General features: G+C 46.3%; 1 protein-coding gene across 2 annotated transcripts in view; it reads right to left on the reverse strand.

The window, feature by feature from the left end:
• PIK3R5 (phosphoinositide-3-kinase regulatory subunit 5) overlaps positions 1-22,270 on the reverse strand; it is an 82,501-nt gene extending 60,231 nt beyond the window's left edge. For both annotated transcript variants that reach the window (XM_066586267.1, XM_066586266.1), the window contains exon 1: positions 22,135-22,270. The gene's annotated coding sequence lies outside the window, so the exon portion shown is untranslated. The remainder of the gene's footprint in view (positions 1-22,134) is intronic.
• Between the last annotated feature and the right edge of the window lie 2,522 nt (positions 22,271-24,792).

The following is a 24,792-nucleotide window of genomic DNA, read 5'->3' on the forward strand; positions in this document are numbered from 1 at the left end:
AGTAGTCTTTACATGTGTGGTTAATGTATTAAAAGTAGCAAGTTGGGACCAACTCATATTGGTGCTTGGCATACTGGATCACCAGGCAGATTCACAGACTTGTTCCCAATCTAACACATATTTTCTTGTTGTCATCCCCATATGGCTGTACATTACCTGCTGCAAACGCAACACTTTCCAAAATGCTAATCATCACATTAAACTCTATCCAGAAACTGAACAAGGAAGGGATGCACTTTGATGTGAGCTCTGAAGCCTGCAGAACTATGAATGCAGCTGTGGAGTGTAAATCAGAATCAGTACAGTTCATGCAATGTAATTACATAGTAACTTTGTAAATAGATTAAGTATAGAAACTGTAAAATGATTCTCAAAAGTTGACACAAGCTTTAAATAATATACATGCCCACAGATATGTAGCACCAGGAGACAATATAAGGATCGTGGCAAATAGTGGACATTTACCCAATGGTGAAATCAACAAGGTTGTGTGTGCTCTCTGTATTCCTCTGGGTCTTCCTGTTTACTGCCACATGCAGAAACATAACAGAATTCCTATTTTCTACACTGTTTCCCCCAAAATAAGACCTACCCTGATTTGGGGTGATTTTCAGGGAGGCTTGAAATATAAGCCCCAACCCAAAAATAAGCCCTAGCAGTATTACATAAAAAACATTACCTAGCAGGCTTGATCCAGGTCCCTCCTGCTGCTCTCTGGAGCTCTTACATGCTTCTTGCAGTCCTCGGCCGCCCACAGACGATCACCTACTGGTTACGGGATTCATAAATCCCACCTCCAGGAAGTGACGGCTCTGATTGGCTCTTGAGCACTGCTCAGCCAAGCAATGCAGCGCTTGATGAACTAATGCAATAGCTGTGATTGCTTCATCAAGTGCTGCATTGATTGGCTGAGCAGCGGTCGAAGAACCAATCGCAGCCATCGCGTTGTGGAGGCGGGATTTTTGAATTGCCCCATCAAAGCCACGGCTCAGCCAATTTATAAATACCGCCTACGCAACGCCAAGGAAACACGGTAGATCCAAGTATCTGTGTCTGAGTAATTGAATAGGATTGTGAAACCCACCGCGCATTGGAAGTGATATAAGGCACTGTTCTCAAAAAGTGTTTTTCCCATTGCATCAGAAGGACCGTTATTTTTAGAATTAACTGTTCTACTATTAATGACTACAATAATATAGGTAATTGTTTATTGAACTATTAGTTTAGGGATAATGGTCGCATAATTTAATCACCCAGTTAGATAATGTGTTGTTAAAACTTTGAGTCCCACCCCTAAAAGCACCTCCTCCTTATAGATTTAGGGTGGTCAGGGGTGGGGACTGTGTGTGGCCAGGGGCGGGGTCTGGTTGGAGGTGTGGCTTAGAAAAAATGCCTTTCCCTCCTTTCTTCCTTCTAAAGTTGGGAGGTACATCATAAACAGGTAAATTGGGTTTCTAAGTTAAAGGTCCTGGCCCGTTTACAGGAAGTCACTAATGTTGTTGTCTTATTTTGGGGCTTCCTCCCAGCTGCAGCCTTCATGTGAGCAAACAGCCATGTGACCACTGCAGCCAATGTAAAAAGGGGTAAGCTGGAGAACTGGAGCGACAGCGGGAGAGCAGCAGGCCAGCAGAGAGGTGAGTTTTATTAACTGTTTAAAATATTTAATTCCCCCGCCCCCCCCCCACCCCCAACTGACAAGAATATTTGTGTAATTGGAAAAACTCTTTAGTGACTCACTCATTTTTAAGTATATATAAATGACTGTGTAATACTATTAAAAACATTTAGAGGTACGGATATTAACAAAACATTATCTTTTTGGCTTTTTTTATTATAGTGTTCACCTTTCACACTAAATATCCTGTTGAGTTCAATCTTCAGGGTATTACAGTCGTATGGATAACTACTAAGTGTAGTTTTTTCTTTGTTTTTTTTTGCCTTTCACAAAAAAATTGCTACAAAATCGTGCAATAAAAACGCCCGAGAAAATCGTGAGCATCAGTGATGATTTTGCGAGAAAAAGCAGTGCTGACGCCTAAAGATCGCGGGAAAAAATATACGTAATTTTCTCACGGTAAAATCGCAATTGCCTGTGTGGAACTTGTTTACACTTGAAAATGTATTCTAAATAATTGGTGTTTTTACCATTTTCGTTCGATAATATCCTTTAGTACACTTTTAATCCTATTAAAGGTATACAGTTTACATGTCTATTAGAGATGAGCGAGCAGGCTCGGTTGGAGCAATTACTCAAACGAGCATCGCTTTTTTCGAGTAACTGACTTCTCGTCCAAAAAAAGATTCTGGGGGCGGCGGGGTGGAGCGAGGGTAAGCGGGGGGAACAGGGGGAGATTCCACCCCCACAACCCCCCGCTCACCCCTGCCTCCCCCCGAATCTTTTTGCCCGAGTAGGCAGTTACTCGAAAAAAGCGATGCTTGTTCGAGTAATTGCTCTAAACGAGCCTGCTCGCTCATCTCTAATGTCTATTTTATCAGCACACTTCTGTACACAAGTATACTATCTTCTATGTCACCATTACTGATGAGTGGTTAGTGGAATGATCAGTTTGTTTTGCTGAAGTTACAGCCCTTATGTTTGTCTGTGACACTCTACTCCCTGCCTTAGCATGGTGCTGCTCCACAACGTCTGCCTCTCCTTCCTCTTTTCCCTGTGAGCTGCTATCATGGCTTTCCCCGTCTGTCCATATTGGGGCAAGCACCTCATCATCTTCTTCCTCCCCTTCGTCGGTCTTCTCCTCCTGAGTGGACTCTACTTCACAGTGAGCACTGGGAGCTGGCACGTCCGTGTCTCCCTCCCCCTGAGTACAAATTGCCTTTGGAGGGCTGACCGGGCCCACTGACCCACCTTCCTCCTTTTCTATGGAGGGAAAAAAAATCAGTGCATTCAACGTCTTGGTCTTCTTCTTCTACTGGTGATTTGGACTGCCCGGCTGACATCGATGACACTGAATGATCAAACTGCTCCTCAGACTGATTTATGGCACAGGATGAAGTAGAGAGGATGCTCATGGCCGACTGGTGCAGACTGACTGCTGTGTCCTGTGACTGGGAGGAAGAGGATGTGGTGGTAGTTGAGGCACGCTGTGTCATCCACTCTACGACCTGTTCTGCAGATGTAACACACAGGCAGAAACACTTCTAAGGAATAGCACTGGGCTTGCCTTGCCTCCTACAGAGTATGAAGCTGTTGCTCCAATGGGAGCCTCTTGTAGTGCCAACTTGGCCCATCCTCTACCACCTCCACCACTACCGACACGTCCCAATCCGTTGCTTTCTTCAGGTTTCCTTGTATTTTTAGTTGTTTTTTGTTTTGTTTACTTGTGTGGCCGGACTGGCGAGTCTGAACAACGTCTGAAGTCACAGAGAACTCCAATATTCCTCACGCCAAAGTGTAGTTTGTCCGTCTGCTTTGTTGCTAGGTATATATGTTGACAGCAGCAGAAATATACCCTCTCCCAATGTACAGACCACCTTTTGTTTAGGCTAGTTTCACACAGGCAATCGCGATTTTGCTGCGAATTTTTGAGCGTCAGCCATGCTTTTTTTTTCTAGAATAATCTTGCAGCGCATCGTGAAAGTCAATAGGACTTAATAATGTTAAAATTGCATTGCATCGCATGTTTGTTGCATTGCGATGTGATAAGAAGGAGGCTCCATAGGGAAATATGGGAGAGCGAAGAAAGATAGAGCACGCCGCGATTTTTTGTCTACTCCACATCGCATGAGTGAAAACATTGCAGATGGGAAGGAAACCATTGTAAACCCGTGCCGCCTGGACCATGCTTTAACAAATGGGACCTTGGGAGCCTCCATTTCTGGGCCTTTAACTCTTTGATAAAGGCAGCATTGTCAACGAAGACTCCTTTGATTGGGTGATGCGATTCGGGCCATGGAAATCCCTATGCAGTCAGCTCTGAGGACCTTTTGTTGCCCTAACAAAAGTCTGTGTCATAGTGACATGCAGTATTGGCTGTAGGTTAGATGGCATCCTGTGCAGAACAGTTTTTGGCACCACCTTCCCCCCATATATCTTGTATTCATAGGACGTCTGCCTGTATTCTGCTTGTACAGAAAGATAGAAACATACCTACAACAGAACAGTTCAGTAGTGAATAAATACTATATCAGAACCAAACTCATAGCATACATACAGCACCAGAACCAGGCTCAGTACATAGATACAGTAGCAGAACTAAGCAATGCTGTGGCAGGGCTGCAGATGGCGTGACAGCAGTGCCCCTGAACATAAGAGGGAAGGAGACAGAGCCAGGAGGAGGAGGATTAATGTAGCTACCCAAGAGGCAACTGCATGCAAGAAGAAAATCATTTGGTCAGATGGACCTAAGGAGGGGTGATCGCTCCCAGCCTACATCTGCCTGATGCCCCACTACAAGCTGGTGGCTGGTGCCCTGTGCGATTGCACAGGTCACACATAGCTAAGGCTGCCATGACTGCCATACATGGAAGCATTTGTCTCTTGGATGAAGCAGATCTCAGTCCTGTCATCAGTAATTTTAGCCATTGCATCCACCTAACCACCAACCCAGCTGACTTATCATGTGAGGTCGGTAATTCTGCCGGGTATTGTACTTTTGTAACTTCCAGCACTGCCTCCAAATAACATTGGCACTCATAAGGGCTCACAGGGCATTACAGACCAACCTTCTTTAACCTACTTCTGGTTTATTTCTGATTTCCCTTATTTTTTTCTTTAAACTTTTGGTCCATTTTATATGCAGAGAAATGTGACACAGAGCTACGCAGTGCAGCCGAGTACTTCTCAAGAGTATCGCCGGTCAGAATGGTACCAGGGACATTGTATAAAACACACCGGGTAATTTAGGTCTTCACGGTGGTGATTGCTGACGCCATCACTATGTAAACCTCCATTGCTTGCCTTCCATTGGATGAATCCAAAATCCTTCTCCAGATAGTGATTGAAATCTCCAGACGGAAACCAATGCTCAATTATACAGTGCATCCATATGAGAGGGACAACTCATCGCCTACAATAAGGGATCTGGCACTATCGGATCCTGAGTAATGCTCTGCAGGTGGACTATGATGATGGCACATGCCCATATTTTGTACTGAGCTGTAACAATGCTGCCATAGTGTCACAGTGGCATGTTGCATGGAATGGGGTATGTATGGAGATATAAGGAGACACATGGCACCTCATACAGCAGCCATGCGGATCTGTACTAGGAAGCCTTATTGTTGCTCCACACTCCTATTTTGTGATATTCGTCTGCTATTACAATAGAGGTAGGTGGCTATCTAAGTTAGGTCGGGCTCAAGCAAACGTGTTTGCCCGGGGGGCGGGGGTGCATGCGTATCCCTCGTAAGTATACATATCATTCCCCATCTTGGCGTGTATATGCACTAATATGCGTCAAGATAGTATGAGCAGCAGTGAGCATACGACCAACAGCGCAGTTGGGTAATTAGGTAGAAATTAGTTACTAAACTGAAGCCTTAAAGTGGCACTCCAGTCCCGGACAAGCAGAGATGGCTGCACTGCATCCAGGAGAGTCTGAAGATTATCATTCAGGGTAAATGCATGACCCGGCTGAACGGCCAACGAGAATTTGTTTGCTTTTCGTCCGTTGCTCAGTACACCCACGAGAGCAACACTGGCCAGTCAGAGCAGCATGTAGTACCTTAGACCGCATACTAATGCCCAGTGTGCTTCAGGTAGTCAGAGAAGTGATACAGCCATCTTTGTTTGTCCAGGACCAGATAATTGCTTAACCACAGTGTTTTTTACACTACAGTTGGAAACTTGTCTGTAAAAGCTGATGAAGCTTTGGCCCACTCGTTGATGAAGCTTTGGCCCACTAGTTGATGAAGCTTTGGCCCACTAGTTGATGAAGCTTTGGCCCACTAGTTGATGAAGCTTTGGCCCACTAGTTGATGAAGCTTTGGCCCACTAGTTGATGAAGCTTTGGCCCACTCGTTGATGAAGCTTTGGCCCACTCGTTGATGAAGCTTTGGCCCACTCGTTGATGAAGCTTTGGCCCACTCGTTGATGAAGCTTTGGCCCACTCGTTGATGAAGCTTTGGCCCACTCGTTGATGAAGCTTTGGCACACTCGTTGATGAAGCTTTGGCCCAATAGTTGATGAAGCTTTGGCCCACTCGTTGATGAAGCTTTGGCCCACTCGTTGATGAAGCTCTTTCCCACTCGTTGATGAAGCTTTGGCCCACTCGTTGATGAAGCTTTGGCCCACTCGTTGATGAAGCTTTGGCACACTCGTTGATGAAGCTTTGGCCCACTCGTTGATGAAGCTTTGGCACACTCGTTGATGAAGCTTTGGCCCAATAGTTGATGAAGCTTTGGCCCACTCGTTGATGAAGCTTTGGCCCACTCGTTGATGAAGCTCTTTCCCACTCGTTGATGAAGCTTTGGCCCACTAGTTGATGAAGCTTTGGCCCACTAGTTGATGAAGCTTTGGCCCACTAGTTGATGAAGCTTTGGCCCACTAGTTGATGAAGCTTTGGCCCACTAGTTGATGAAGCTTTGGCCCACTCGTTGATGAAGCTTTGGCCCACTCGTTGATGAAGCTTTGGCCCACTCGTTGATGAAGCTTTGGCCCACTAGTTGATGAAGCTTTGGCCCACTAGTTGATGAAGCTTTGGCCCACTAGTTGATGAAGCTTTGGCCCACTCGTTGATGAAGCTTTGGCCCACTCGTTGATGAAGCTTTGGCCCACTCGTTGATGAAGCTTTGGCCCACTCGTTGATGAAGCTTTGGCCCACTCGTTGATGAAGCTTTGGCCCACTAGTTGATGAAGCTTTGGCCCACTAGTTGATGAAGCTTTGGCCCACTAGTTGATGAAGCTTTGGCCCACTCGTTGATGAAGCTTTGGCCCACTCGTTGATGAAGCTTTGGCCCACTCGTTGATGAAGCTTTGGCCCACTCGTTGATGAAGCTTTGGCCCACTCGTTGATGAAGCTTTGGCCCACTCGTTGATGAAGCTTTGGCCCACTCGTTGATGAAGCTTTGGCCCACTCGTTGATGAAGCTCTTTCCCACTCGTTGATGAAGCTTGCACAAACATGAAGGAACACAACACATTTCACACTGAACACACTGAAGCCTGCACAGATGAGCAGGAACACAAGACTGCTAGTGCTAGAACAGAGACACAGAAGCATGACACAGTTCACATGGAACAGAACCTGTACAGAGCCGCAGAAGCATGACACTGTTCATACCAGAGAAAGACCAGCAGCATCTAGCAAAGGAGCTGGTATATACATGAGCACAGACCTTGGGGATTGGCTAACTGGGAAAATCCACAACCAGCCAGCTTAATCATTCCACACCTGTGGGGCTTTGCTGCTGAAAACCTATGCAGCACAACAGATCCCAGCAGCAACACCAACAGGGTGCATGTACCATAGAGATTACCCATTCAAGATCTCAACAATGAAGTGGTGAAATGTACTTATCTTTGCCTTGAGGGCTCCAATGTCTATAGAAACCAATACAGATTTATGAAGGATATATAGATGTTTGCTGAATCCCTTATAACGCCACATGGAAGATATATATGCATTATGTAATATCAACTGATCACATGCAAATAAGAAGCAGACGACGTCAAGAAACCAACTGCAGGACATGAAATAAGATTTATACGAAGATGTGTAATGAGAGATGAAAGAACTAAAGTCTTGGGAAAACCCATGAAGTGCACTTTCGAATGTGGAGGGGAAGGACTGGGACAGTTGTATGTTCTGTGGTGTCTTTGGTAATTAGGGCCGGGGGGCTGTAATGATTACTTTTTATACATGTGACATCACTATGAGTCATAAAAATATCTTGCTGTAAAGGTCATGGCGGCAGGTGGGCGGGCTATCACATGCATATGGTTACCACAACATGAAAACCCAGCCGAACATAGAGGTTCCTCAGTTATCTCTTTGCATTGTGGACATTTACTCAATGTGCTCAATATAAGACATGGACGGCACAACTGTCTGAGAGTTACTACCGTGTTTCCCTGAAAATAAGACAGTGTCATATTAATTTTTGTTCAAAAATGTTTAACTTTTTTTACATGTATAGCTGCCTGGACACTATTTAAATTGACCTTTTTAATTAATTGTTAGCAGGGCTTAATTTTGGAGTAGGGCTTATATTTCGAGCATCCTCAAAAAGCCTGAAAAATCATTTTGCATCCTCAAAAATTCTGGAAAATCATGGTATGTCTTATTTTCAGGGAAACAGGGTCGTTTAGTTTAGTTTGTCTATAGTTTTGATTTTAATAATAATCAAATTTCATTTTATTAGTAATTAATGCAGAAATCCAGGTAATTCAAAAGGGTTAATTAACGTATTCTTCCAACTGTATGTAGACTATGCGACCTCACTGTACACTACTTTGTGACATCATCCTCCAAACATGGGCTTAAAGGGATTTTCCAGGGAGAATACTATTGATGACCTATCATCAAGATAGGTCATCAATAGTTGATCGGCTGGGGTCCGTTGCTTGGGACTCGGACCGATCAGCTGAGCGGGCGCATGCTGTCAGTGCCGCAAATGCACAGGAGCGGAAGCATGCCGACCTCCGTGCAGTGGCCGGAGCCTGCAACTGCAGGCACGGCTCCCATTGAAATCAATTAACCAGCAACATTAACATTGCGACCTCATTGTACTCTCTATGATATCATCACCCAATCATGAACTAAACTAATACAAAGACTATGACTTCAATCCCCTCACATGATGACATCATAAACTCTGTCACCATGTTTTTGCACCCCTATCTGAAGGCAGCACAAGGTAGTGACAATCACACTGATTACATAAATATATCTGCTGTGTGGATCTTTGCAGTAGTTTTGGAGAAACTTGCATTTTATCAGTTGCAGCACATGCTTAGAGGATTACTTAAAGGGGTTGTCCCGCGCCGAAACGGGGTTTTTTTTTTTTTAAACCCCCCCCCCCGTTCGGCGCGAGACAACCCCGATGCAGGGGTTAAAAAAACCACCCGCACAGCGCTTACCTGAATCCCGGCGGTCCGGCGTCTTCATACTCACCTGCTGAAGATGGCCGCCGGGATCCTCTGTCTTCATGGACCGCAGGGCTTCTGTGCGGTCCATTGCCGATTCCAGCCTCCTGATTGGCTGGAATCGGCACGTGACGGGGCGGAGCTACACGGAGCCCCATTCAGAAAAGAAGAAGACCCGGACTGCGCAAGCGCGGCTAATTTGGCCATCGGAGGGCGAAAATTAGTCGGCTCCATGGAGACGAGGACGCCAGCAACGGAGCAGGTAAGTATAAAACTTTTTATAACTTCTGTATGGCTCATAATTAATGCACAATGTACATTACAAAGTGCATTAATATGGCCATACAGAAGTGTATAGACCCACTTGCTGCCTCGGGACAACCCCTTTAAAGTAGTCCTGGTTGTTCATGATCTGCAGGCTACTCCTGCCCACTCCACTCTCCAGCCAATGACCGAGAACTTTCAGTTTATTACTGTGTATAGAGAGAGATATCATTGGCTAGAGGTTGGGGTGGGTGTGGCTTGCCTGCAGCTCATGAATATGCAGGACCAATTCTGTGTTACTAATAAAATGCAAGTTTCTCCCAAACTACTGCACTTATGGTGCTCTCAGTGAACGCTGCAAAAAAGATGGTGACCAATTCTATTTAAACTGCTACAGACTGTGATTGACTACACTGATCTCTTCATGATATTCAATCTCAGGTTAACCTAATACGCAGACTGTGTGACCTCACTGCAATCACACTGTGACATCACCATCCAATAACAGACTAACCTGCTACATAGACTGTTCGTAAGGGAGATGATAAGGAATACCCAACTATTATACAAGCAGCAACAGCAGAGGCCAATGAGTCGCTTTGTATCCTCAGACTGATATCTACAGTATAGGGATATAATGGAGATCTTACGTCATCTCCCAAAGAGATCTGCTCTTGTGGTGGAAGATTCAGGGATTTCTCAGAAACGAAGAAGTCTTCTAATTTAAGAGAGGTGCAATGCAGTCACAATATATATTCTGTAAACCAAAAATGTCTTTCTCTGTCACCTACTTTTAGTCCTTGAGGTCTAAGGGCTCCTTCCCACAGACGGATTTCCGCCACGTAATTCGCGGCGGATATCCGCTGCGTTGCCCGCAGCTATTAGGTTCTATTGAACCCAATAGCTCAGTGCTCCGCACCGTAAAATCACCCGTCCTCACCCGCGGCATGCTCTATTTGCCGCAGGTGTGCGCGTGGTCGGCTTCCATTGCAGTCAATGCAAGCCGTCCGTCACGCTATCTTACGCTGTAGCACAGCTTCCCCGCCTACCGCCAGCCGCGTCATATGACGCAGCCGGTGCGTCATGTGACACTGTGGGCGTGTCATATGACGCGGCTGGCGCGTCACACGCTCTATTGCGCATGCGCGCTGAAGCGTCCTACGGGACGTAGGACGCCGGATCTGGAGGTAAATATTGGGATCTCTGGGGGGCGCCGTGACAGGCTCCGCCACAGAGCCTGTCACGGCCGTGTGAAGCCGGCCTAAAGGTAGATGACCCGCTGAGTCCAGGGATGTAAGTGTTATACTTACCTACCTTGTCGTTCCCTCGATGCTGGCACTGGAAGCTGCCGCTCAATGCGTTGAGTGGCGCTGCTAGGTAGTCTGCCCATTCTAATTTTACAATGGGTGGACTACTTAGCAGCGCCTCTCAATGCACTGAGCAGCAGCTTCCAGTGCTAACACTGGGGGAATGATGGGAGAGGTAAGTATAACACTTACATCCTTGGACTCAGCAGGTCACCTACCTTCAGCCTATAAGCATAGCTCATAGGGCTAAAAGTAGGTGACAGAGTCTCTTTAAATGACACTCATGTCCAAATTGAATCCACAGCTGTTTATTTGGTTGTCAGCACATTAACCACAGCACCACACTTCCTCCCACAGCGCACACTCTACCATCATGCTATATCCCATAGTGCTATAGCAAGAACATGTGCCGCAGTTCTGTGTTGTAATGGTTACTGACTCTACAAACAACTTGTGCTTTAATAATAGCCAGTGTGATAACTAGAACATTCATTTACCTAAAATAAAGTTTTTGTGCTAAAAATTCCCCTTCAACTGTTGTCTCCCCTACTCCCAGCTTGCTGTACACTGCCTGCTCCCAAATGATTGACAGGGGATATTTGGACAGTAGAGCTGGGGGATGAGTCCTCTCTGCTCATTGAACTGTATAGAGAGCAGAGAGGAGGGGGAAGGGGAAACACTCACACATAGTCGTGGCCTGCTGGAGCTAATGGTGATGTATCTGCTGCTGTTTATACACATGTACATTTCTAACTAAATATTGCTGTACACTCCTACATGATGATGATATGCATGTGATGTGTGTGTTACAGACAGAGAACAGGATCTATAGTTCTTTGTGTACAGTCTATAGAACTCAACACACACAGCACAGCAATCAAGCTCCTCCCACCAGACTGCGAATCAAATATACACCCTGCAAAGGAGGATATGGGGGAAATACAGGATAAAACGCATATAAATAGTGTTATTCCATTATGTACACATGTTAACTTATTCTGAAAAGTCATTCAAAAAGTTAGTCACGCTTTATGCTAAAGTTATAGTTTTGCAAATAGCCTTCATTAAAAATGTCCTATTGGTTTGTGTATACACTTCCCATGTAAACCCTTGTGCTTGCATGGTTGCAGACTACAAACAAACACTGTATATGATTTGATCTTGTAGTCTTTCATGTGTTCCCTGTGTTACTGTATGCATGTTAGCAAAAAAGAGGACATGGAAGGGACAATGTCTGCAGGCATGTTAAGTTTTCCTGGCAGCCACCCAGGTTTTATGCACCCTCACCCGGTGACCCTTTCTGTTCACCCGGGTAATCATTTGATTTCCTGCTTTCACTGCAGTGAGATATCTTCAATAACCCTATTGTATCTGCTCTACTCACTGCAATATCTTCAGTCATCCACTTCTGTCTGTTCTCCTCTACATGAGATATCTTCAGCTGCAGACAGAAGAGGACTATTGAAGATATCACACTGCAATGGAAGCAGGGGACCAGTTAATTGTTAAACAATTCACAGTGCAGCCAGGGAGATTAACAGGGAATAATCGCGGGCAGAGAATGGGCAACAAGTGGGCTTTTTGTGGGGCTACAAAGTGTGCATTACCTCATAAGCACACTGGGAGGGCCTTATTACTTTGTATGGCATAAAGGGAGTACTATTTTTTGCAGGGGCATTTTTGCCTCATGGGTCAAAAAGTGGCACAAAGGGGGCATTATTACTTTTTGGGGCGGCAAAAAGAGGGTACCTGAGCACTATTATCTTGTGGGGGACACAAAACATATTACTTTATGATGGCACAACAGTGAATACTGTACAGGAGCAAAAAAAGGGGGCACTATAAGTGTGGTACACTAATTATTACTATGTGGGGGCACTATTGTTTTTTGGGGCACAAAAGGGCTACATTACTGCGTAAGGAACACTTAAAGGGGGAGAGGTAGCAGCAGGATAGCAAGTGTGTGTGCAGAGATGAGTCTAGTTGGAAGAAATCTTCATGGCGGTGTGGGTCCACGGGAAAGAAAAGTGAAATCAGATGACCACATTCAGAGAAGACAACATTTGTGATAACTGGAGGTAACTGCACTGTAATACTATCATTGTATAAAGCTGGTATCTATTATATGGTGACTGCATTATATAGAGGCATACTACAACTGAGGAACTGTATCGTAGTCCTCCATGTTACGAAGCTGTCTTAGAATGTTTGCCATGTACATTAATGGAAGTGTATATTATGAGTAGGGTGTAGGGTTGTATACATTAAATTCATTGCTTCAAATACCACTACTGTATCCTATATAGTGCTTCTGCCCCAAATCATATAAACTGATTTATCACATATGTTGGTCTCAAGCCACCAGAAATCGCCTGACACTTCAATCAAGGCAATATGAGGTGTATTGGAGTAATACAAATAATTAACTGCAAAGCTGGACATACCCTTTAAAGCTTGGCTTTTGCAGCACGTTGGAAAGAGTGACAGCGTGCCATGTGGCTCAAAACCAAGCCTTAAAGTGTTATCACTACAAAACCCTTCCATAAGCCTCATTAGGGCTCTTTCCCATGAGCGTATATCGGTCGGCGCTTTCACCGCTGGCCGATATACGCTATCATCTGGGGCGCAGAAGCTCGTGAACGGGTGTACAAATCTAACGTTTGTGTGCCCGTTCACACGGCATGGGCCACGGCGCATATGCACTAAGGTCAACATGTCTTCGCCCCTTTCCCCTCCCTCCCTCCCCCCGTGTAGCCTCACCTCTGCTCTCCTTCCCGCTCGTTCTTTGCAATGGGAGGGTTGGGGCGGGGCTAAGCGCCGTCCCGTCCTGCCTCCTCCCATTGATGGCTATGGACAAGGGACAGGGAGAGGGTGGGAGCTTAGTTCCGCCCATGTCCCGCCCATTGCCTGCAGTGGTAGGAGGCGGGATGGGTTGGTGCTTAGCTCCGCCCCCTCCCATTACAAAGAACGAGCGAGGAGGAGAGCAGAGGTGAGCCTACACGGGAGGCTGCTAAACTACCTCCCACCTCTGGACGCTGTCATGGGCTCCCATAGGAGCCCATGCAGCGGCCGACTAATTCCGGCCCAAAAGATAGTTCCAGGACTATCTTTTGGGCCCTACGTAAAAATGCCTGGCCCTATATTGGCCTGGCGCTTTTGCATTTCAGGAATACGGCCATGTGATCTGATGCATTGGAATCCAATGCATCAGATCACAGCGTATATCAGCCGGCCATGAAAACGGCCAGCCGATATATGTTCGTAGGAAAGAGCGCTGAATATGTTACATGGTCAGCCATTCATTTGTTAAAGGGCCACTCCGGTGTTTTGTTTTTCATTCATTATGTAGCCATTTTCGCTCCAGTATACATAAGTGAGCTAGTGTTCCCTTGGTTAGTTATTCCATTCTATATAAAACTCCTAGCTGATTTCTCCTCAAATGGTCATGTGATCTCAATTCTGACCACCTCAGATTTCTTCGGGTTTATGTGTTCAATTTCTAGTCAATTTCTCAGTCTATGTGATGCTGTTATATAGACCTACCACAGAAACTGTCTAGAGGGGGGACACAAACACTCCTATTATAGTTAGAGATGATGATCACACAGCTCCTGTCACACAGTCATAATAGAGCAGATCACAGTTCATCTTCCTAATTGTATACATATGGTTTGTAGATTATTTATGTGATCATAGAAGGTAATGATAATAATTAAACTTCCACCCAGCAGTCAAAAATGGTATAGCTTCTAGCTAATGCATTATGAGACTGCTTTGAAAGTGAAGTAAGAAATCAGACAGGAGGCTGCACTACATGGAAGTGGCTGCAATACACAGAGGAGACCACTAGAGGATGACAGGCAATCAGATGAAGGGCAATAATGGAAAAATGTGTTTGTTGGAGTGCCCCTTCAATTGGCATGCAACACTTCAGCAACCCTGACTATATTGGCTCTTCCTCAGAGCTTTCAGCTGGTCGCACATCTCTTCTAAGGCTGCATTCCCACATAGCAAAACATGCTTGTTAATGGAAGGATTGAGTATGATAAATGCCAGCTAGAACCACTTTTAGCAAACACGTTCCTCATGTGAATGGTCAGTTTAACATCTATCTGACCCCATTCTCTCTTGTAATGACCTAATTTGACCGTGAATAGGTCTAGATCATTATCTGGCTACCAATCCTGGATTAATTGTCTGGAAGAGGATGTAGATCACAAAACAAAGCCGAATTCTCTCACATTGCAGCCTCCTGCTCCTAAATGCCATATCCTGACTTCCGAGTCCCATACAGTTTTGTATTGCTGTCATGGTCTTTTCATACTGTTACACCCATTTGCATTGATCATGCTATACAAAAAATAGGGAAAAAATCCTTTTCTGCTACTAATAGGCTTGAGAAATTCACAGGGTGTTATCAAGGCCCATGTAGAGAAGCTCTTCAGTGCAGGCACTACATTAGAAAGTTGGGTGAGTGGATTTAGTATGCAAGGAGGTGCATTGGTTATCGCACTAGTTCTCTGTGACCTTCTACAAGATCAGCACACTGATCTCCAGAAATACTTTGGTTCTGCAAGACTCTGTTCCTTCCACTATGTAACTCTGTCACAGAGTCAAAACTCACATAGCAGAAAAAAAAAGAAGTAATTTGTAATTTCTCGCTCGTGTCATTGGGGGACACAGCAAAGACCGTGGGGATATAGCTACTGCCACTAGAAGGCGACACTAAAAAAAGTGTTAGCCCCTCCCACTTGCTATATCCCTCCTGCCGACAGCCAGCTGATCAGTTTTCAGCTTAGTGTCCGTAGGAGGCGGACGCAGGGGCATAACTTTAGGGGATGCAGGGGATACGGTTGCACCCGGGCCCAGGAGCCGTAGGGGGCCCATAAGGCCTCTTTTCTCCATATAGGTAGCCTAGTATTATGGATAAAGCATTATAGTTGGGGGCCCTGTTACAAATTTTGCATTGGGGCCCAAAAGCTTCAAGTTACACCTCTGGGCGGACGGTCTCGCCTGCAAGGGCTGAAAGGATTTTCCAAATGGCCAGGGCTAACAGGGAGGTTTAACTCTCCCTTTTAAACCAACCGAGGAGGGCGAACAGAAGTAAAATAATCCTTCTGTTGTCTGCCCGGCCCCCTAAGAAGAAAAAGGAGGACTACCCGGGTACTCCCGTGTGTGTCTTGCCAGCCATAGAGTCCCCTTCCCCGTTTGTTGCGATCCACTTCCCCTCCCCGCGCAGGGCAGGCGATGGGGGGGTGAGCACTCTGCTGGAGGTGATGGCTGACTGTTGGATTCTGGAGTTCTCCAGGAGCATTAGGATGGTAAGTATTAGAGGCTCCCTCTCCCTTTCCCTCTGCTCTGGCTTTTCCCCTGCACCCCACCTTCCTCCCGTTTGTTCCCTTCTCACTGGGTGAGTCCCTGGAGGGATAAGGGTTACCTGGGGTACTCTAGGGTAGCAGGGACACACTTCGGGGACTACGGCAGCATGTTTTTTCGGGCGGGTCCTCGCATGTGTTTTCTGTGTCCCCTCTTCTGTCCTTCCTCCAGGACTGGCTCGAAATGGGACCCTGTCCTAGCTCCCTCAAGGGCCAGGTTTCTGCTTTGTCCATTCTTTTTCAGCGGCCCTTAGCATCCAGATCAGCGGTGCACCCTTTAATGCAGGGGGTTGCGCATTCCGTGCCGACGTTCTGTTCTCCGGTGCCACCCTGGGATCTAAATTTGGTCCTGGATGCCCTTCAGGCTCATCCGTTCGAACCATTGGGGGAGGTGCTGTGGAGGATGCTGTCCTGGAAGGTTGCCTTCCTGGTTGCAGTTACCTCGATTCATAAAGTGTCCGAGATTGCTGCGCTCTCGGCTAGGCCTCCCTTCACAGTTTTCCAGGTGGATACGGTGGCCTGCGTCCAGTGCCTTCTTTCCTTCTCAAGGTGGTGATGGCTTTTCATATTAATGAGGACATTGTTCTGCCCGGCAGTGGTCCACCTGAGGGAGCAGGCGTTGCATACACTGGATCTGGTTTGCACGCTAAGGATCTATCTAGAACTAACAGCATAGTTTCGGCGTTCTGATTCCTTGTTTGTAGTTCCTGAGGGTCCGAGGCGAGGCCTCGCAGCCTCCAAGGTAACCATGTCTCGTTGGGTCCATTCAGCGGTATTGGAGGCGTACCGGGCAAAGGGTAGGCCTCCTCCATTGAGGGTAACAGCCCACTCCACCAGGGTGGTGGGGGTTTCATGGCAGTTCACAACGGTACTTCTGCTTCACAGGTGTGTAGGGCAGCTACCTGGTTGTCTTCGCATACATTCTCTAAGTTCTACTAAGTACATGCGTTCGCGTCAGCTGACACCTCGCCGGGTCGAAAGGTGTTGCAGAAAGCTGTAATCTGACCGCATGCATATTTCTTGTTTATGTGTTTCCACCCTCGGGGACTGCTTGAGAACGTCCCACGGTCTTTGCTGTGTCCCCAAATCACACGCAAGAAAAGAGGATTTTTGTACTCACCATAAAATCCCTTTCTCGTCTCGTTATTGGGGGACACAGCACCCACCCATTTTTTGGTCATTTTCGATGAAACCACTTTCAGGTCCTGACCGGGATCTCGGCTCCGTAAGTCTCACATGGTGCTGTGTTTTTAGTTGCAACTGTAGCATTTGGTGTCTTATTGTTACTTTTGTTAAACTCTGTTCCCGCGTGGTTGTTTTCCTACTGCTGGTACACAAACTGATCAGCTGGGTGTCGGCAGGCGGGATATAGCCAGTGGGAGGGGCTAAGCCTTTTTTTTTTTTGCCTAGTGTCGCCTCCTCGTGGCAGTATCTATATCCCCACGGTCTTTGTTGTGTCCCCCAATCACAAGACAGGAAAGGGATTTTACGGTGAGAACAATCCATGCCACTGAAGTTAATGGGAGGCTGAAAATCTTCAAGTACGCATTAAAATCGGCATGCAAATTTAAAAACCATATTGTAAATACACCGTTTAATGTGTGAATTTTTGGGATTTTTCCATCTCTTTAAACCCTTGTACACCTGCAGCTTCTCTTTCTGTGTAATGTAGCAACTGCCTATGGAACTAGATAGCCTCTTCTTAAAACCGGCAACACCAGGTTCCTCTACCCCTCCATGTGGCCTTAGCCATACTCTCCATCTGTTTTCTGCTGCAAGTTCTTATATACTTAAGGCAACAGTGACCACTACAACATTAACAGATTACAATAATAAACACAAATATAGGAATGCAAATAACATTTCAAACCAGTATGTAAGAGTTTTAGTGCATGACCCTTGACTATTACACCGTAACCTACTTGAGGATGGTGCAGTAATGGAGGCAGAGACAGCATAGTTCAATTGGACATGGCTGGGGCACAAAGTGTAAATGGTTAGAATCAGTGGCATGTACCTTGGCTGCTACAGTCTGTAATCGGCACATAGCTCGGTGGTGAAAGTCTCATTTAGACATACAGCTTGACAATCATAATCTCTGTTAAAAGGCCACTTAGGCAAAAACACATTTTTCCATCTGTGCCCCCTCACCTGATTGCCTGTCACACTCCGAAGGTCTCCTCTGTGTATTCCAGCCACATCCCTGTTAGCTCCTATAGTCTTCTAAAAAAGCTACTGACCATAAGTAAACAGTCAGGAGAATGAGCTGTGATCTCCTCTATTATAACTGTGTGACAGGAGCTGTGTGATCATCATCAGTAACTGTGACAGGAATGGCTGTGCCCTGAAGTGCATTGTGGGCTTACACTTGTTCAGTCTCTGTTCTCTGGTCACATTTACACACAGTGATAACAAGGCTTTCTCCTGACCTTGACAAAGGAACACACTAGGAGCACTTGGAAACCAACTTCCAGGACACACAGGTCATCTGATAATGCAAGTAGGCATGCAGCTTGGTGGTTGCAGTCTCTGTTAAACTTACAAGGCAACTTAGAGCACTTAGTGTATGTGGGGGCATTGTGGGCTTGCACTAGCTTATTCTCTGATCTTTGGATACACGTACAGACGGGGATAACAAGGCTTTCTCCTGCCCTTGGTATAGGAACCCACTAGAAGTGGTGTGAAATTACTTCCAGGATACACAGGTCCATCCGGCAATACAACTGTCTGGATCAAGACACTAGAAGGGGTCCACAACCACTGACCAGACTCACAGGTAACCGCCTCTTTAGTGACAAAGTCTGGCAGGGACCGACTCCTATCCAGATCTTCTATGGATCTCAGCTGCAATGTGAGTCCCATGTGCTACTTGTGTCATATGTTACAGGTTTTCTGCAGGCTCTCAATGCCCATACTCTATTATATGGCTCTGAGCCCCTGAGACGCCAGGCTTCTGTGTTCACACACATGACCAGAGACTTCACCAGCCCTCTGTGCCCATTAGTATATAGTTTAAACATCACAACGAAGGCCCAGTATCTGCAAATGTATCTATATTAACCCCTAAGGCTGCATGCACACTGCAGAGGCAGATTCCTGCTGTTCTTGTTGAATACACGGCCCGTCCACAATGTTAATTGTGGATGGTCCGCGGGTTGGACAGCTCCCATGGACTTCAATGGAAGCCGTCTGTGTGGACACCGCAGGAAAATAGGGCATACTGCGATTTTTCATCCACGAGCGGAAACCACAATTGGTTTCTGCTCATATGCATGACGAACCACTTTACCATAGCATGCTATTGGCAGCATTTAATACGGAATCCGGCGGTGGTCATATAATCTGGATACCGCAGATCAAATCCGCCCGTGTGCTTTAGGCCTTAGTTTGAGCCTTAATGATCAACTAATTTTTCAGTTTTTTCCATTGTCTCATTCCAAGAGCTATAATTTTTAATTTTCCATTGACATAGCCATATGTGGGCTTGATTTTTGCAGGACAAGTTGTAATTCTTCATGGCATCATTTTCGGGTACATGTAATGTATTGTACAGCTTTTAGGCCGCCTGCACACGGGCGGATTTGCATTGTGGAATCCGGAGCCGGCGTCTGCCTCCGAATTCCACAGCAAGTATTGCCCATAGCATGCTATGGAAAAGTGATTTTTCATGCACACGAGTGAAAACTATATCACATGATGTGTTGCCAGTAAGGATGAGCGAGCGTACTCGCTAAGGTAAACTACTCGAGCGAGTAGTGCCTTATGCGAGTTCCTGCCCGCTCGTCTCAAAAGATTCACGAGCCGGCGGGGGAGAGTGGTGAGTTGCGGGAGTGATCAGGGGGGAGCGAGTGAGAGGGAGATCTCCCACCCCGTTCCTCCCCGCTCTCCCCCCAAATCTTTTGAGACGTGCGGGCAGGTACTCGCATAAGACAATACTCGCTCGAGTAGTTTGCCTTAGCGAGTACGCTCGCTCATCTCTAGTTGCCAGCCATGCTTTGGTATTCTAAGTGTATCAAACCAAAATTGTAACAGCCCGTATAATAAGTCCAACACGTTATTATAACCTTGTAGTAAATGAAGTAGAATAACACACTATAATACAATGTTGCAGTTTTACTGCTGCGTATCTGTTGACACACTGCAATGGGGCCACTGAGACTCTACCGCCCGAGGGCCACATAAACCCGGAGTCGGCTCTATCTGTCACTCTTGTTTTCTTGAATTTCTTCCTTATTTTCATGATCCCAAGGACCTTCCTCCATATGAAGTTACTTCCTCCACCGTCCTCCTCTCTTGCACTGCCTTCTTGTATTTCCATATGATATTGCATTATCCGCTGCCCTTTCTCCCCGCAGTTCCTGCCCATTATAGCCCACATAACACATTTACATTGAGCATTTTGGGTAAAGCAACTGCAATTGCGAAAATGCCACATTGTGCACTGCACGGCGGACCCAGGACATCCTGTACTCGGGTATGATGTTATAGGAAAGCACACAAACATCACATCTTTTGCAACCATAACATGCTAGTGAGCTCTGCTAGATATCTCAGGGGTTAATTCTATCTGTTCATGGGAAAGCTGGGTTACACACAATATAACCTCCATTCCATTATAAACTCCCACAGGGTTTGTCACTTAGCTTTCCCTCAACACTGAATGGCCAGTCTGCCCAGTTAGGGTATGAATGCACATGGTAGAACAAATCTGCACCGAAACCCATCCATTGAAAATCCACTGCATATCTGTAACAAATAGAGCATGCCGTGGATATGAAAATCTGCAGCATGACTATTTTCCACCGTGGATTGGTTTCTGCTGTAAGTGAATAGGGTTTGTTAAACACTATACTGTGCATTGCTGCAGAATTTCGACTCCCATTCAGCAGACAAGATGCAACTGAATTCTACTGTCTGTGAACTGACCCTTATAAGAGAGTTCCAGAAAGCAGTGTGTTAATTAGTTGGTCCACATAATGCTGAATGCACAACCTAATTACCAATCCCCTATATATGAATCTGAAGCCAAGCATCATTAATAACTTTGATGTGCATATAGGTGAAAACAGGGCTAAAAAGCCGCCTGCACCTCACTGGGCAGCAGTAGAGGGCGCTCCATCTAGCTGCGTCTGCTCCATCTGCACCAGCTCTTCCCATACATAGTATCAGTTTATTACTAAATGTCTCCATTTTATTTCTTTTAATTTCAGTCCTCCCACGCCCCCCAATGTGTCCCACCACCGCAGGTGTTCTATAAATCTCCATCCCGCTTCTGCCACTGTTCCTGGCAGTGTTCTGTATTAGGAGAAGTCGTTCTGTCTTGCAAATGGCTTCTCCCCTACGCAGCGCACCTGCCCTCTGCCGGATCTGATGTACTACCAGAGACTCAATGCATGGGGTGTACAGTAGTGCATGTCACAACCTGATACACTGAGTCCCTTAACAGTGCATCGGGTCCGGAGGGGAGCAGGTGCACTGCATAGGGGAGAAGCAGTCTGCAACACTGAACAGCTTCTCCTGACATGGAGTGCAGCTAGGGACAGCGGCAGGAGCTGGACGGGAATTTATAGAACACCCGAGGTGGTGGGACACATTCGGGGGGGGGGGGGGGGGGCGGCAAGACTAAAAATTAAAGAAATAAAATGGAGACATTTAATGATAAACTGGTACTGTGTATGGCAATAGCTGGTGTAGACACAGCTGGATGGAGCGCCCTCTACTGCTATGCAGTGAAGACAGCTCTCTCAGCCCCGTGTTGTAAGTAAAATGTACAGAATAGGCTACTAAAACCTATCCCAAAAATGCTTAGAATCACCTCTCATGTGCATAAAAAAAAGTGCAGGTACCTTTAAATAACAATTGCATTATATATATATATATATATATATATATATATATATATATATATATATATATAGTGCAGTGAGCATCTGATAATAATATATAGGCATGTATCCGAGCAGAAAAGCAAAATGATATCAGTTACCCTCCTGCTGTTAAATGGGTGCAATTTGGGGTAATACTTGCTGCATAAGTAACCATAAGTGGATCTACCCTTTAACCGCCACTGCAATGATATATGGATATACTGAACAGTATTGCCCAGCTGCAGACTTTTATATAGTCAGACTAGTCGCACTTACCTTCAGCTTCTTTACAACTTGCCTCCCATCGACTGCAGGGGGCAGGAATTCCGAATCAGTAGTCCCTAGAGATGCAGGTGGTTTTCATCTGACCTGTCACACATATCTTGTCTAAGGAAACTGTGGTGTGCATCAGTAGGAGCCTGACAGAGAGAAGGAGGGCGGTGGAGGACGCCTCACACCCTCCCAGGGAGGACGGCCAACTCTGATGCTGAGAAGAGGCTTCCTTGTATGTAGACCTGCCCTTCTGCACATCCAGAGCGAGTACTTGGTGATTAGTGAATTGCAGAAGTCACAGTCCCTTAATGTGCATTTTAGAATCTACGGGTGGAAAGCAGCGAACAGAAAAGTAGCATCATGGGATTTAATCGTCACATACAGGCATGAAGAAAACCATTATAATATAGGTATATAGGAGGGAATTGTCATAAGTGTAATAATCTATTACAGGTTACTAGAGATGAGCGAGCAAACAAGCTAAGGGCAATTACTCGAGCGAGTACTGTCCTTAGCGAGTACCTGCCCGCTCGGAAGAAATGATTCAGGTGCCGGCGCGGGTGAGCGGTGAGTTGCAGGAGTGAGCAGGAGGTAACGGGGAGGGGGGGGGGGGGGGAGAGGGAGAGAGAGATCTCCCCTCCACCCCCCCCCCCCACTCTCCCCCGCCGGCACCCGATTCTTTTCTTCCGAGCAGGCAGGTACCCGCTAAGGACAATGCTCGCTTGAGTGATTGCCCTTAGCGAGTATGCTCGCTCATCTCTAGCAAGCGGTTTCAATCACTTGATAGCCCAATACACTTTGAACCTCAGAAGCTTACAATCTAGGCATAGGAGATTTTGATAAATCTATTAGTTTGCACCCCGTTCCTAAGAGCTGACCATTCAAAGCTGGACCAAGCGGTATCACAATAGTAGCCGGTCCTCTACTGACTTAAGGTTGGCCAGAAACATGGAGCTAGTGATGGAGGCCGACCGATATTCGCGACCATTCGAAGCATTGGTTTCCAATGCATTCGTTCACACTGGCGAATATACGGTGCGTATATACGTCAGACTGTGAAAAATGGAACATACGTGCCGTATACGGCGACAAAAAATTGTTCTGGAACTATCTTTTGCCCAATATACGTTGGTGGCTCCCATAGACTCCTATGGGAGCTGCACAAAGAAAGGAAGGGGGAGGCATTTTAGTAGCGTCCAAGCTTATAGGTGCCTCTATATAGGCATTGGAAGGCATCCCAAGGATTTTGGCAGAGCGAGGGTTTTCCGGGGTGCGACATATTTTTTCGCTAAAAAGGTTGCTCCTGGTCGCGTGAATGGATGAGAAAACGCTGGTCGTGAGCGCGGAAAAACGCCCGTTCATGTAATTTTACGGCACGGCCTACAAAACGTAAAGACGCATACGGCCGTGTGAAAGAGCCCTCAGACCCGGGAATGGTAATCTTGGTCATTTGTCTGGGGATAGTGAATTGCCTACACCTTTCAGACTGGACGACTTGTCGGATGTAGATGCCCAACAGGTCGTCCCGGCATTAATCATTCCTGTTCTTTTACACAGGAACGATCAGCGAATGGCGGTGGAGCAGCTGGGGATCGTTCCAATCCACCTGCCTCCATTCACAGTAAACAGGCAGTCGTTCATAAGTGATACTGCCTGTTTACATGGGACAATCATTCAGTTTTCTGCGAATTAATTCTAGTTGGTCGTTCAATCGGGGCAGACATTTACGCTGAGCAATAATCCTTCAGATTTCCACTGGTTGCAGAAGTCTGAACCATTTATCCGCCCGTGTAAAAAGGTCCTGAGATGTTTGGGGGGTAACAGGCCCGCCCCACGCTGCATGTGTATGCATGTGTTTACTATATTGTAAGTGCCACCACTTAGGTGTGATGAGCACCATGTGAGTACTCACTCTCACACCACTCCACCATGTGAGTACTCGCTCTCACACCGCTCCACCATGTGAGTACTCGCTCTCACACCGCTCCACCATGTGAGTACTCGCTCTCACACTGCTCCACCATGTGAGTACTCACTCTCACACTGCTCCACCATGTGAGTACTCACTCTCACACCGCTCCACCATGTGAGTACTCACTCTCACACCGCTCCACCATGTAAGTACTCGCTCTCACACCGCTCCACCATGTGAGTACTCACTCTCACACTGCTCCACCATGTGAGTACTCACTCTCACACCGCTCCACCATGTAAGTACTCACTCTCACACCACTCCACCATGTGAGTATTCACTCTCACACCACTCCACCATGTGAGTACTCGCTCTCACACCGCTCCACCATGTGAGTACTCGCTCTCACACCGCTCCACCATGTGAGTACTCGCTCTCACACTGCTCCACCATGTGAGTACTCACTCTCACACCGCTCTTAAAGGTGCTTTCACATGGCACGGAATTGTCCGCAGCATAGATTTTGCCAATTAGGGCTTCTGCAGATGGGCGATTTTGTACGCAAAAACGCGCAAAATCTTTTGTACAAACCACAGAGATTAGAACCCGTTGATTTGAATGGGTTCCCTCACATACTGTGTTTTAGCGCTTAATTTTTGTGAAAAAATACGCAATATGCTCTATTTTTGTGCACATCTAAGGCACCATAGGAGTAAATGGGGGTGCGCAAATACGGACCCTGTTCACAT

The sequence above is a fragment of the Eleutherodactylus coqui genome, chromosome 13 (genome assembly GCF_035609145.1).
Source record: "Eleutherodactylus coqui strain aEleCoq1 chromosome 13, aEleCoq1.hap1, whole genome shotgun sequence".
NCBI classification, from domain to species: Eukaryota; Metazoa; Chordata; class Amphibia; order Anura; family Eleutherodactylidae; genus Eleutherodactylus; species Eleutherodactylus coqui.